We start from the raw sequence: 15,346 nt of genomic DNA, 5'->3' as shown, positions 1-15,346 counted from the left end.
CAAACACACACAGACAGACCACCCTCCACCCCCATCATCCCCACCCCAACCCCCACAACGCACGTACACACATACACACATACACACAGTCACGCTCACATATATACGATGTCTGTCAGTCTGACAGCCAATTGTCTCTCTCTGTCTCCAAGTTCAGATGGATTATTGAATGTCTCTTAACCATTGGTGGTATGAGGAGAAAGAAAAGCAGTAAAAACAACAAACATTGGAAAAACAAACAAACAAACAAACAAACAAACAAAAACAAAAAAACCCCAGCAGAACTCTTTGACATTTTCAAGTGCAAATCATTCAATAACTGAGAGAGAGATAGACAAACGGACAAAGTCAAATACAACCAGAACCCACCAGAATAGACGAGGGATGCGTTGTCAGGGCATGCGGTCCTCCCCCACCTGACGAAGGTGGATCCTGCTGTAAAGAGCACATAATAACAATAATAATAATAATAATAACAACAACAACAATAATGGATACTTAATGAGCGCTTTCCTCCCTTCAATAGAGCCCAAAGTGCTTTCCCCCCTTCAATAGAGCCCAAAGTGCTTTCCTCCCTTCAATAGAGCCATGAGCGCTTTCCTCCCTTCAATGGAGCCATGAGCGCTTTCCTCCCCTCAATAGAGCCATGAGCGCTTTCCTCCCTTCAACAGAGCCATGAGCGCTTTCCTCCCTTAAATAGAGCCATGAGCGCTTTCCTCCCTTCAATGGAGCCATGAGCGCTTTCCTCCCTTCAATGGAGCCATGAGCGCTTTCCTCCCTTCAATAGAGCCCAACGCTTTCCTCCCTTGAATAGAGCCATGAGCGCTTTCCTCCCTTGAATAGAGCCATGAGCGCTTTCCTCCCTTCAATAGAGCCATGAGCGCTTTCCTCCCTTCAATGGAGCCATGAGCGCTTTCCTCCCCTCAATAGAGCCCAAAGTGCTTTACACGATGAGGATCCAATCCAGTACAGGGTCACACAAACTGGCATGCTCAGCTTGGTTTGCTTTGTTGTGGGAAATGAAGGAGGTCTCTTCAGTTTCATGTCACACAAATTGATGATTGTGGATACTTTGCGAAAGTATTGATTTGCAACTGATAGCGAATGCATACACACACACACACACACACACACACACACACACACACACACACAAAACCTCAAACAAACCCGTTCCAGTGACATTGGATGGCACACTCTCATGTAATTAAATTGTCATTACCCCGCAACTCTATCATTCATTAAAAAAGATCTATTGGATGAAAACATGCATTCAAACCACTAATCCAGAAACATTTGATTCTTTTTTTGTTTTTTGGTTTTTTGCTGCCCCATCATCTGCACTCCCACGCCGCTCATTTAGATTCTCCCATACACGGCCACACCCGGGTTCGTCCGTCACAGTTCCAGCGTCGGCAGTCCGCAGGGAACCATCGATGTTAGGTCGCCAGGAGGCCACACACCAGAGGAGACCTTGCACTGCAGCTGAGTCACTTCGGTGGTGTTCACTGGTGCCTGTTTTGATTAGGACACCACCTACTAAGCCCCCTACTAACGGCAACAATGGCTTAGTCGCGGAGCCAGACTGAGTGAGCTCCCTCCCAGAGTGGAGACCGCCACCACGTCCCTCAAACAACAGCCCCTCATGAATATGCCGACTCTGAAAACAGAGTCAGGACTCATCCCAAGCACAGAAGTGGAGGGGTATCGAAACTGAGGTCACCATGAGGGCAGGGCATGAAAGGCCACAGATTTTGAGACTGTTTTGTCCATATTGATGATGATGGATGTTGCCATGGAGGTCCATTTTGGTCTGGGACTGCGTGACAACGCTGTACTCTACGCTTCCTGTCATAATGATATCCCGGCATTAACCAGGCCCGAGAGATACAGACACTTGCAGTGTTGGTCAAGTAATTAGAGCAACACACTGAAAGACGCATCCTTGAAGTGGATGACACTCGACTGTGTGGTCCCAGTCTCCCCATTTAAGCCCACAGCACACTCAACTCTGGGTAGTAGCCGGCCACGGGCCGAAAAACCCATCGCCGCTGGGATTCGAACCCGCGGCCTGCCAGCCGTCAGTCCGCGACGCTAACCATTTCGCCACGGCGGCTGGTATTTGATTCCTTTCTTGTAGGCATACATAAAACATCGACTTAATGACGTTGTGTGAAATATTGAAAAGAAAAAAAAAATCGTTTTCCTTTACAAATGTCTTAATTCCTTACCCCAACCCCCTTCGTTTTTCTGCGACATATACTCACCCTCTTTGACCATCTGGGAATGGATCTCCTCTGCAGACTGCAGCTCCTGTTCAATGCTCTGTACCTTCTTCGGCAAGGACTGAAGATCGGACAGAGCAGACTGCATTTCCTCTTGGATTGTCTGCAGCATCTTCCTGGTGCTATCGTTCAGTTCTGCTTGCAAGTCAGATATCTGTCGGTTGTTGTCGTTCAGTTCTGCTTGGAAGACAGACAGCTGCTTCTTGGTGCTGTTCAGTTCTGCTTGGAAGACAGACAGCTGCTGCTTCAGGCCTTCCATCATCACATCATTCCTGTCAAATGAGAGTTGATAATATTGTTAATCTATTGAATCGTGTTCTCTTCTTCCTTCATTCTTTGTTTCATGCAGGTCACAGCAATAAAATTAATGTAAAAAAAAAAGAAAAAAAAAGAAAAAAAAAGAGAGAGAGTGTGCGTGGGCGTGCACACACACACACACACACACACACACACCATAAACACTGCACTCCGTACATTTCTGAACATGTTTTTTTATGTTACATATACTGTCCAATTCTACGATTACATTGCACTTTTTTTTTCTCTTTTACACTTTTTTCCCTTGGGATCTCTTACTTTTCCTTGAGTCGTAATGAAAAAAAAACATGTCTGTGTTAAGCCTTTGGTTCAATGAGAAACAAAGTTCATTCTTGTTAATTCAGTATCCATTTTAAAATATTCGTATGCAGTGAAAACGTAGATGGTACAGAATGTGTATTTCTTTTCTTTTAATAAACTGGGTAAAACCCAATATAATATTCCAGAGTCGGAAGCTAAAAGAAATAAACCAATCATGATCCGAAAAAAAAACCGGCTTAATCCGGAAGACTTAGAACCTATCATTGGTTTAGGTGTAAATATATTTTTTTTCGCTATGTTTATTCCAAATTTGGTATTGGCACACAAAGTATTTCCAGAGAAAAAAAATGTAAAGTTAACCACGCGCGCGCGCGCACACACACACACACACACACACACACACACACACACACACACACAACCGAAATACGAGACTCAAAAAGTGGTGAAAATCACCACTAGATCTCACTTGGCAAGACAAGCTGCATGAAAGAAAAGAATAAACTGTCAAGCTTGTTAAAAGACTGGGGGAACATCTACAAGTTATGGATAAAATTAGTACTGAGATCACACTGATGAACAGACACACTGTTCGACAGTTCACTTATCTGGGACCCATCATTAGCAGAAATTCTCTCAAAGACAAAAAACACTGCTTGATTACAATTAAGACGCAATATTAAGGTGATTTTAGTTATTTTTCCCCATTGAATAAAGAGTCACGTTATGATAACTAAAATTTTGAAGAAAATATGCATTGCGTTCGCGCGCGCGCGCGTATGTATGTCTGTTTAGGCCAAATTGTCTTCAAATTTATGTCTTTATACTCCGATTGAGATATTAGATGGGAAAGTTTGTGTGTGTGTGTGTGTGTGTGTGTGTGTGTGTGTGTGTGTGTGTGTGTGTGTATGCTCTTACCTGCTAGCTTGCTTGTGAGCGTATGTAAAATACAATAACACAGTACTCACGGCTGTGTCCATTCTTTCATGCTGTCCCGCAGTTCCCCAAAGGCTTCTTTCAGCTCTGTTAACTCCTTGTTCATCTTTGCCTCTCCTTCTGCCAGCTCATCCTCTGTCTGACGTTGTCTTTTGTCCTGTCTCGCTTTCAGCCAGTCTACGTCTTCATCCAGCTCTTCCTTCAGTCTCTCATCCCCGTCCTTTCGTTGTTCCTTCACATGTTCCAAACCCTCTTCAATCCGCTCCTTTAAGTGTGAATCTCCCTCTTTGAGCAGCTCTTTCAGATCGCTGAGCAGTTTCTTTGTTTGTTCGTTGTGCAGGGCAGCAGGATCAGGAGACAGGGCTTTGTCTTTTGGTGGTGAACTGGCCACTGGTTCTGCTTTCATGCTGAGCAAGATGGCAGACAGTACGCAGGACAGAACAGTCCACTCCATCGCGCAAGTTCTGCGAAAACGACAAGTGGAAAAAGTCTGCACGTTGTTGCTGTTATATTTCAGACTATTGGGGCTTTTTCTGGCTTGGGCCTTATATAAATCGGTGCCGTCACCCTTGAGCCTGGAGAAATGACGACAGCCAGCCAATGACAGCCTTCGTAACAACGAAAGCTGGCAATGCATCTAGGCAACGTGGCTAAGAAAGTTAATTGCCCCCCACCCCCACCCCACACACCCACTCAAGCACATTTTGTGATGGTATTACCCACACGGTGGTAATCATAATACTGCGCAGTTAAAAAAAAAAAAAAAAGAAAAAAAAAAAAAGACACCCCCCAAAAAAACAACAACAGCAAAACAAAAACAAAACAAAACAAAACAAAACCCCCTCCTATTATAGATTGTATCATAATAAAACCAGATGTTATATATCAGACATTCTTGCGAAACCTCACGTCCTGGAACACAATGAGCGAATTTGGGTCAGTGCGGGGAACTGATAATCGGACTGGCGTCAGCATGGTGATGGAAAAGATTACTTTGCAGACGTGCGTTATTAGTCAGGCCAGACTGGCTCTGAATGAGGAATGCAGGTGGCATCACTCAGATCTGAAGCCTTTCAGGAAGATGACAGGAATTGTGTCTGGCGGGTCCAGTGGTCAAACGGTCTACGCAGTGGATTCTCTCCTGAGTTTCTTGTGTTCGATCCCCGTCGCACCTGCTGGGTTAAGGGTGGAGATTTTTCCGATCTCCCAGGTCAACATGTGTGCGGACCTGCTAGTGCCTGAACCACCTTCGTGTGTCCACGCACGCACAAGATCAAATACGCACGTTTAAGATCTCGTAATCCATGTCAGAATTTGGTGGATTATGGAATTAAGATCATACCCAGCATGCACACCTCTGAAAACGGAGTACGAGCGCCTATATGAAGCATAGCCATGAAGCATGGTTTTATTTTGTCAGGTGCTGGGGTAATGAAGCATGGGCATGAGGCATGGTTTGTTTGTCAGGTGCTGGGGTAATGAAGCATGGGCATGAAGCATGGTTTGTTTGTCAGGTGCTGGGGTAATGAAGCATGGGCATGAGGCATGGTTTGTTTGTCAGGTGCTGGGGTAATGAAGCATAGCCATGAAGCATGGTTTGTTTGTCAGGTGCTGGGGTAATGAAGCATGGGCATGAGGCATGGTTTGTTTGTCAGGTGCTGGGGTAATGAAGCATAGCCATGAAGCATGGTTTGTTTGTCAGGTGCTGGAGTAATGCAGCATGGGCATGAAACATGTTTGTTTGTCAGGTGCTAGGGTAATGAAGCATAGCCATGAAGCATGGTTTGTTTGTCAGGTGCTGGAGTAATGCAGCATGGGCATGAAACATGGTTTGTTTGTCAGGTGCTAGGGTAATGAAGCATGGGCATGAAACATGTTTGTCAGGTGCTGGAGTAATGAAGCATGGACATGAAACGTTTGTTTGTCAGGTGCTGGGGTAATGAAGCACAGCGCATGAAGCATGGTTTGTTTGTCAGATGCTGAGGTAATGAAGCATTCGCATGAAGCTAAGGTGAACCCCCAGAAGGAAAACAACGAGGCAAGACCCACGAGTCATCGTGGTCATTATGACGCTGGACACAGTGGCGGTAGATGAAATGATTCCAGACACTGCCACCAACCTTGCTGGCTGTATCCCCACCCAAGATCTCTTCATCAAGTCCTCGTAAAAACACTGACAGATTGCACCCAATCTGTAGGTTTGTCCTTGTCTCTCAACGTTTTGTTGCATCGTGTATAAAATATATTGATCACAATGCCTTGATTTGTACACTTAATACAATTAGATATTACAGTTAAACTATTGTTCGTGTGAAGTTTGTATGCTCTATGATTTTTTGTTTTCGCCGTATGGTACAGTGGTGTTGATGCTATTACTTGATGCTCTTTCTTTTCTGTCTCATGTGTGTTTTGAATGTCGCATGCCCCCACCATTTGTATTTGTATTTGTATTTCATTTGATCACAACAGATTTCTCTGTGTGAAATTCGGGCTGCTCTCCCCGGAGAGAGCGCGTCGCTACACTACAGCGCCACCCATTTTTTTGGTATTTTTTTCCTGCGTGCAGTTTTATTTGTTTTCTACAGAATTTTGCCAGGAACAACCCTTTTGTTGCCGTGGGTTCTTTTACGTGCGCTAAGTGCATGCTGCACACGGGACCTCGGTTCATCGTCTCATCCGAATGACTAGCGTCCAGACCACCACTCAAGGTCTAGTCGAGGGGGAGAAAATATCGGCAGCTGAGCCGTGATTCGAACCAGCGCGCTCAGATTCTCCCGCTTCCTAGGCGGACGCGTTACCTCTAGGCCATCACTCCATAGACAAAGAAAGAAACAAACACAAAGGGGGAAGAAGAGGAATATTCTCAAAGGGGCAAAGCCCAAATGGCTCATCAACGAGAGAGTGCAATGTACCCAAAATTCCTCCTCCGAAATAGAACCACTGGTATATACTATCATCAAGGATCAATATAAAGCCACCACTATTATTTCTCTGCCATCTCTGGTTCACATCCTCCCCGTTTGTTAAACACATTTAAGAACGTTTGTGTGTTCGATAATCATAACTTTGTAAAGATCCTATTTTGCCCAGAAAAAAACCCAACAATGACGTTATAGAACTCTTTTCGGTCTTTTCATAAGTCTGGCGACGCTCTTTCATAGAATTACTTTCGTGTGTGTAGTTAGTTTCTGGCTATTTTGTCTATAGCACTGTGTACATCCTGTTGTCAAATAAATACATTTCAAGACAATTCAAAAAAAAAAAAAAAAAGAAAAAAAAAGGGTCAACGTCATTCACGTGTTTCTGTTTTCTTGTGCAAACATCATGCCCTCCATTCCCCCCCACCACTTCTCCCTCCGCCCCTGGACCCGTTTATTTCATTGTATGTTTCTTCTCTTAACTCACTCAGTACGGCCAGTCCTCTTCTCCTCTACACAGACCCCTCGGATGTCCAGTGGGTGTCTGAATGACCCAACCTTTTGCTTCCGTCGTCAAACTGTGGTATTCTTTGTCAACATTCACCTCTTCAGTATAAGAGCGTTCCGCTTGCAATATTTTGATGATGGTAATTGGGATGAAACGCTGTCAACGTCGTCTCTTTCGCCGTTCGTATGGAGAGAGTTAAACCAGTCAGTGGTGTGAGAGCTTGTGTGGAGTGAAAGAGATACTCTTGTCTAAAGTTACGTTGCCTGGAAAAGACTTACTCCCATGTATTTTCGTTTCAGGCATTGTTCCAACAGAGAGACGTTCTTGTCGCCACAGACCACAAGTCTACCATGTGTCCACAGAGTGTTTTCGAGCGTAGTTTTCTACAAAGCATAAAAGTCAGTTTATCATCCAGGATGTGGAGAGATATGCTTCTGACATTCTATTACATCGTGAAGGTAAGTTTTCACAGCCAGCTTGCCCAACACCGCCTTGATAAGGACGGGTAACGAGCCGGAACCACTTACCTCCACCTTGTTTGCAACAAAACGTATGCACGTGTTATCATTGCTGTCTGAGACCAGTGCGTGTCGACCTACACGAAACGTATGCACGTGTTATCATTGGTGTGTGAGACCACGGGAGATTTATTCACTGCATGTCGATCCAACTTCAACTTTACAAGAAAACGTGACCCAGGGAAGAAACTGTCTTACCATTGTTCTCCAGAGCCCTGGCTGATCTGTCTGTTTGTATGTCTGTCTCCCTCTCTCCCTCTTTTGTGCACGTGTGTGTGTGTGTGTGTGTGTGTGTGTGTGTGTGTGTGTGATTCTGTGTGTGTGTGTGTGTGTGTGTGTGTGTGTGTGTGTGTGTGTGTGTGTGTGTGTGTGTGTGATTCTGTGTGTGTGTGTGTGTGTGTGTGTGTGTGTGTGTGTGTGTGATTCTCTCTGTCTCTGTCTCTCTCTATGTCAATCTCTCTCTCTCTCTCTCTCTTTCTCTGTGGATGAAGGCTGCAGAAAGGAATGAATGTGGCGGAGGAAGAAGAAGGGGGTGAAGGGAGGGAGGGGGGGTATGGCAGAGGAAGCGGGGAAACATGTTCAGTTTCTCAATGTGGCATGGCTGTGTTCAGACAAAATCCATATTCACTACACCACACCTGCTACTGAGGCAGGTGCTTGACCAGCAGCATAACCCAACGCGTTTGGAAAGACCTTGAATGTATGTATGTGTACCCATCTGAGTGGATTTCTTCCGCACAATTTTTACCAGAGGAAAACACTGTTGTTTCCAACCCATCAGAGTGGATTTCTTCCACATAATTTTACCAGAGGAAAACACTATTGTTTCCAACCCATTAGAGTGGATTTCTTCCACATGATTTTACCAGAGGAAAACACTATTGTTTCCAACCCATTAGAGTGGATTTCTTCCACATAATTTTACCAGAGGAAAACACTTATGTCTCCATGAGGTGTTTTTTCCCCCCTCCTTTCTTTCTGGACACCAAGTGCGTGCTGCACACGGGACCTCAGTTTATCCTCACATCCGAATGACTAGACGCTCTGTCCGATTTTCTAGTCAAACCTAGGAGAAAAGGCGAGATCGGGTTTCGAACCCAGACCCTCACGGACTCTGTATTGGCAGATAAGCGTCTTTACCATTCTGCCACTTTTCTCTTCGGGACTGGGCTAGGACTGATAACGTGTCAAATCAAAGAGGATCAGAGAATTGGCGCGGGGGCTTAAAAATAGTTTCAATTATCTTGAGAGAGAGAGAGAGAGAGAGAGAGAGAGAGAGAGAGAGAGAGAGATCGAAATCGAAATCGAAACTTTTTTAATTGAGGAAAAAGGAATAGGCACTTATCGGCCTGTTTTCATCCTACCCTCGTAAAGAAAAGGATAAATAATCTAGGAAATACAAGAAGACTGAAAAAACAGTAGGAAAAAATACATACACATTGCATGGCAACAACAACAAGAACAAATAAATGGCATAGAAAATACACAATTCTCCACAAAAATAACATAGTATGTATATGAGAGAGAGAGAGAGAGAGAGAGAGAGAGAGAGAGAGAGAGAGAGAGAGCTGGGTAAAAACAAATTAGCTCCTTCAGCAATCATGTGTTTTATGGTACAATCTGTATCAGTTTGGTCGTGGGTTGCATGGAAATATGACAGCACCTGTTATCATCTGTTAAATCGGAATCTTCATGCTGCACTTAAAAATCTCCCAATTTTATATTAAAGGTATTTTTACGTACCAATTTAAATCAAATAAATTAGGATCAGACTGTAGACTGATCAGGGAATCAATCAAGATAAATAATGCTTTGTTTTCTCACAGAGTCTAAGCAGTGTATGACATGATTATGATTTCCATTCTGCTTTATTCCATCAGCTTGAAAACTGTTTCACTTACCTTGCCATTCATCCTGACTTGCTGACGAAGGATAATGTCACGTAATCTGTGAAATAAAGGTTTTCTCTGTCTTAACCCATTCAACCCCGTGGAATGTACAGGCTCGGCAGACTTCCATGCACTATTAGTGTGGAAAAAACCCACAGAAAATATACTGTTTTCCTCCAAATTACAAGCAGACACACCGGAAATACCGTAGAAGTTAGTTCCCTTCTTTTGCGGTTTATGCATTTGTAGGAATGTTGACGAAATCTGACGCTGCAGCATGCTCTGGTGTGTTCGCTCTTTTCTTTTTCTTGCCACATCTTTGATGGCTGTCTTTACTACCTCACCGCTTTACTGAGTTACATACCGTTCGTTGTACGTCTGCTGATATCTGCAGATCAGCTCGGCGAATGATGCATGACTTCCGCCCCACCACCGGTGCAACCGAGCTTATCACCAGGCTGGAAATCGACCCTCTCAAACTGCGCCGCACTGAAGCCAAGGCCACCATGATATACAAGATGGTTTGGTTGAGGTGGCACCCCGGGAAGGTACTTTAGCGCGGACAATTAGAACTGTCCGAGGCCACCCAGAGAAACTACAGGTACCCTTCTCCCGCACTGACTCCCACCGGCACTCCTTCCCTTCAGCTGTCCACCTGTGGAACCAGATTCCAGACCATATAATCTCAGCAATTTCCCCTCAGTTATTCAAGACCAGGACTGAGGCCTGGCTGCGAGCCTCAGGCTCAGTATAGCTACAGGGCAGGGTCTCTGATCTGCAGTGCCAGATCCTAGGTTTAAATTCCAGAGATTTTAGAGAGTCGGGCACACCCCCACAGCTCAAGGATATCGAAATGTAGGTTGCTCGGGGAAACAAACAAGACAAATAGCGTTTCGTTTTTCAAACAAGTCTTAGCATTGAATTAGTAAAGGTAAACATTTGGCATGAATATAGATACCATTCAGATTATTTTTCTGTCTGCAAGATAACACAAGTTTGTAGTGTTCCGTCCATGGCGATCTCATGAGGAATAAGAAGTGATCTTTTGAAAAATCACTTCATCTGTTTTGCACTTTCTTTCTGTACATCTTTGATTTCAGGCGAAAATTGATGGATTTATCACGAAAGTTGAATAATATTTTGTTTTGTTTCGATTCCACTCAAGGCAGAGAATGCGTAAAACAGTTGTGGGCGTTCTAGAAAAAAAAAGGTAATCATTTATCGACGACATTTTTATCCCCCAGCAAATCCCGTCTTTTTTTGTTCCAAATATTTCCACGTGTCATGCACCGTGATGTGCCACAGAATGCACTTCATTTATTCCATTCCACTCGTTTATTTTCTTTTGATTTCTCAACAAGAACCATGCCAAGAACCCACTGGTATTGGAAACAAAGCTCTTGATAATCCCCCCCCCCACACACACAAGTCATAAACTCACCAGGTGTGTCAGCTCAGAGCAAACACGATCCCTATGCCCTGACGAAGTAAGCAGGTGTGGGCTTACGGTCAGACTAGATGTCATACGTTCGCCGTAACAGAGCCTCTGTCAGTTCTCAGACAACAGAGCATCTGACGGTTCGGACACATCTGACCATCTAGTTACCACGCCATATGGAGAGCTGTGGATTAGATATCCTGGCTTTTATCTGTTAGACTCAGTGTATATGTTTACTGGGCAAATTCTTATGGGTCTAGATTTCCGTTTTACCCCGTCTGTTTACTGTCACCCTTTTTGTTATTTAAAAAAAAAATCTTTCGATCCAAATGATTTCAGTTTTATGTCCTCGCCTCCTTTCTTTCTTTATTATCATCATTTTCTTTCTTTTTCTTTTCTTTTCTTTTTTTTTTGGGGGGGGGGGGGTGGGGGGGGGGGGGGGAGGTATTGATCGTCACATTTGTTGCACATCTTTTGTCTGGTGATTTTGTTTTCCATTATGGAGGATGTCTGAGTATCTCTGATACTGATATCTATCAGTGTTGTCTATATCTGTATTGTTTGTTATCTGGGCTCACTCCACAAAGACATTTCTTCGTTTCTTGGTCATTTGTGTGGACCCATGCTCACCCCTTTTGTTTGTACATCATTGTTGTTGGGGTCTGTATTTGCATTTGTATTTCTCTCTCTTTTTTTCTTTTTTTTGTTGTTGTCACAACAGATTTTTGTGTGTGAAATTCGGGCTGCTCACCCCGGGGACAGCGCGTCGCTACACTGAGAGTGCCACCCATTTAAAAAAAACAAAACAACACTTTCTTTCCTGCGTGTAGTTTTATTTGTTTTTCTTATCAAAGTGAATTTTTTCTACTGAATTTTGCCAGGGACAACCCTTTTGTTGCTGTGGGTTCTTTACGTGTGCTAAGTGCATGCTGCACATGGGACCTCGGCTTATCGTTGCATCCGAATGACTAGCATCCAGACCACCACTCAAGGTCTAGTGGAGGGGGAGAAAATATTGGCGACTGAGTCAGTGATTCGAACCAGCGCGCTCAGATTCTCTCGCTTCCTAGGCGGACGCGTTACCTCTAGACAATCACTCCACACAGTTAGTAGCCATGTTAGGTCCTGCCAGTCAGGAATGTGGTCGCAGTCTGCCTTTATCCCTGACTGAAAGGTCCCATCTGATAGGCCTTTATCCCTGACTGAAAGGCCCCATCTGATAGGCCTTTATCCCTGACTGAAAGGCCCCATCTGAAAGGCCTTTATCCCTGACTGAAAGGCCCCATCTGATAGGCCTTTATCCCTGACTGAAAGGCCCCATCTGATAGGCCTTTATCCCTGACTGAAAGGCCCCATCTGAAAGGCCTTTATCCCTGACTGAAAGGCCCCATCTGAAAGGCCTTTATCCCTGACTGAAAGGCCCCATCTGATAGGCCTTTGTCCCTGATTGAAAGGCCCCATCTGATAGGCCTTTATCCCTGACTGAAAGGCCCCATCTGATAGGCCTTTATCCATGACTGAAAGGCCCCATCTGATAGGCCTTTATCCCTGATTGAAAGGCCCATCTGAAAGGCCTTTATCCCTGACTGAAAGGCCCCATCTGATAGGCCTTATCCCTGACTGAAAGGCCCCGTCTGATAGGCCTTTATCTATGACTGAAAGGCCCCATCTGATAGGCCTTTATCCCTGACTGAAAGGCCCCATCTGAAAGGCCTTTATCCCTGACTGAAAGGCCCCATCTGATAGGCCTTTATCCCTGACTGAAAGGCCCCATCTGATAGGCCTTTATCCCTGACTGAAAGGCCCCATCTGATAGGCCTTTATACATGACTGAGAGGCTCCATCTGAAAGGCCTTTATCCCTGACTGAAAGGCCCCATCTGAAAGGCCTTTATCCCTGACTGAATGACCCAAAATCCATTCAGTTCTGGTTGGCTGTGTGAATAAACGGTGTGAGTACAAAACATTCATGAACATGAAATCCATCTGGCACAAAGAATTCAAAATGCGAAATGTAAACTCAAACGTCCAAAGATCGTTAACCAGTGGAGGCTTCCCACACTAATCAGTCTAACTTCTTGGGATCTTTCCTTCAGTTTTGTCAATCATTATCTCTGGGACGCACTCGCACGTCTGTATTCTGAGGAGAGGTTGACCACGAAGCACATTGATTTGTCTGCATGATATGCACTTGGTCTATCATTGTTGAGGTGGAATAAGTCTAGCAGTCAGGGTTGGACAGATTCGTACACCACCATACAGGATACTCACAAATGCCTCAGTTTATTGAAACTCGTCTGTCCCAATTTCTTTCAGAGCTCTCGTGAACGTATTTCTGATATTTTCAAGATGTTAACCGGTGTTGCAGTAAGGTATGATGCACTATCTCACATGACAATTGTACTGATTGTTTGATGATGGAGTGATGGCCTAGATGTAACGCGTCCGCATAGGAAGCGAGAGAATCTGAGCGCGCTGGTTCGAATCACGGCTCAGCCGCCGATATTTTCTCCCCCTCCACTAGACCTTGAGTGGTGGTCTGGACGCTAGTCATTCGGATGAGACTATAAATCGAGGTCCCGTGTGCAGCATGCACTTAGAGCACGTAAAAGAACCCACGGCAACAAAAGTGTTGTTCCTGGCAAATTTCTGTAGAAAAATCCACTTCGATAGGGAAAATAAATGCACGCAGGAAAAAATACAAAAAACAGAAAGAAAGAAAAAAAAGAAAAGAAAAAAAAGTGGCGCTGTAGTATAGCGACACGCTCTCCCTGGGGAGAGCAGCCCGAATTTCACACAGAGAAATCTGTTGTGATAAAAAGAAATAAATACACATACAAATGATGTTTAGTTATTTCTTTTTCCCTTTTTTTTTTTAATTCTGTAAACATTCCTCTCACCCCACATCCCCCTTCCACACACACGGTGTTGGACACACAGTCACGATGCCCCCTGACCACCCTTTCCGCTAAACCCCACTTTTATCTCTTCAGCTGGAAAAGTGAAAAGACATCAGTAGAATTGAAGACAACACACACACACACACACACACACACACACACCGTCTAATATCACTTAAAGTGGAAGACGTTAAACTGAAGACTACTACTACTACTACACACACACACACACGCACGCACACACACGTAAGCACACACACACACACACACACACACACACACACACACACACACACACCTTCCATCTTCAGATCAAAGAAATAATTTGCCGAGAACAAAACACACTTTGGCAATAGTTTCCAATGAAAGCATGCATTTCGTCATTACTGAGTGTTACAACACACACACACACACACACACACACACACACACACACACACATCTTCGAAAAGAAATAATTTGCCGTGAACAAAAAAAGAAAAAAAAGAAAAAAAAAGTTTCCAATGAAAGCATGCATTTCGTCATTACTCAGTGTTACAAGACACACACACACACACACGCGCGCGCGCGCAAGCACACATATACACGCACACACACACACACACGCGCGCGCGCGCGCGCACGCACACACACACACACACACACACACACACACTTTGGCGTGCACTCACACATGTGCACGCACAAGCATAGTATCTGTTAGAAATTTGCAGAAGCACTATGTAGCATATCCTGTGATTATAATTCCCATTGAGGTGCATACAAACACTCCCTCCAATTATAGGCACGCCAGTGTGACCAGAACACATTGCCTTACGTTGGATATCTGAAATAAGAATGTACAACGAGAATATTATCGAATACAAAACACACACATGCGGGCGCACACACGTGTGTGTGTGTGTGTGTGTGTGTGTGTGTGTGTGTGTGTGTGTGTGTGTGTGTGTGTGTGTGTGTGTGTGTGATGTTAGTAGGTGAGGGGTGGGTGTGGGTGGGTAGGTGTGTCATATTATAACTTTTTTCTGTATTCAGAAATAACTTGTGTGTGTGTGTGTGTGTGTGTGTGTGTGTGTGTGTGTGTGTGTGTGTGTGTGTGTGTGTGTGTGTGTGTGTGTGTGTGTGTGTGTGTGTGTGTGTGTGTGTGTGTTCTTATTAATAGGATAGATAAAGAAAAGTTAAAATAGCATCTAATTTAAATCAAATCGATAAGCGTTATTATAATATGATTACACACACACACACACACACACACACACACACACACACACACACACACACACGCACACACACACACGCACGCGCTCAGAAGGAGAGAGAGAAAGAGAGAGAGAGGAACAAGCAAACAAATTAGTTTTTCCACCTGCCCCACCCCATGG

This window comes from Babylonia areolata, chromosome 14 (assembly GCF_041734735.1).
Source record: "Babylonia areolata isolate BAREFJ2019XMU chromosome 14, ASM4173473v1, whole genome shotgun sequence".
Lineage (NCBI taxonomy): Eukaryota > Metazoa > Mollusca > Gastropoda > Neogastropoda > Buccinidae > Babylonia > Babylonia areolata.
Note: the sequence above shows the minus strand (reverse complement) of the source record.